Raw genomic sequence first — 884 nt, forward strand, 5'->3', positions numbered from 1 at the left:
CACTTTCTAAATGATAGTTTGCTAAGCAAATGTGATTTTTAAAAATCATATCTAAAGATTAGAAAGCACATTTTACAGAGAAGTGACTCTAAGTCTCAATATAGCTTTTCCACAGTATCACTGATAGAAAAGAATTAAGAATTGGGGTTCTGGCAAAATGACAGAATAGGCAGACAAGTTAGGCAGACCTTCAACAATAAAGCAATGAGAAACCAATTGAAAGCAATACATAAGATGATCCTGGAACCCTGACCTTTGAAGGCAAGGGCAAAGAAGTGGATTAAATATCAACTAATAGAAGAACCTGAATGAAAATATCGAGCAAGGAGAAAAACAGGGCTGTGGACTGCCAACTGTCCTAAGAGCAGAGCCATTTTGATTATATCCTGGCAGCAACCTAAGAATCGGCTCTGCTCACTAAAGACTGAATGGGCAAGGACTGCATTGGTGCCTCACAACCAGAAAGGAAAATAGTGAAGAAGGCGAGAAACAGACCTGTGGACTTTCAGCAGCTGTCTTGAGGGTGCAGCCATTTTGAATATTCGCAAGCGGCAGGGCAGGAACATTTTGTATGTATACAAGTGGCATTCTTACCTGGACAGAGGATGTAGGAATGGACTCGGCTTTCCAAGTACAGCATGGGGAGTGTGATAACTGAAAAGTTGTGATATTCCCTTTTTTTCTCTTACACCCACACACTCTTGGTAAGCAGGCATGTGTCCATCTCCCCACCTCCATCCACCTTCTTGACCAGCAGGAATTCCATCCCAGTTTGTACCCTGACAGAGCCTGGTGCTGTGCCCCACCACCAGCAGTTCTATTTTGATTGTTTTAAAATTATTCTATTTTTGTCCTCTTCCCTTTTTCTGGTTCCCCTTTTTTTT

This window comes from Orycteropus afer, unplaced genomic scaffold, assembly GCF_000298275.1.
Source record: "Orycteropus afer afer isolate SDZICR_OR568_19922 unplaced genomic scaffold, OryAfe1.0 scaffold00771, whole genome shotgun sequence".
NCBI lineage: Eukaryota > Metazoa > Chordata > Mammalia > Tubulidentata > Orycteropodidae > Orycteropus > Orycteropus afer.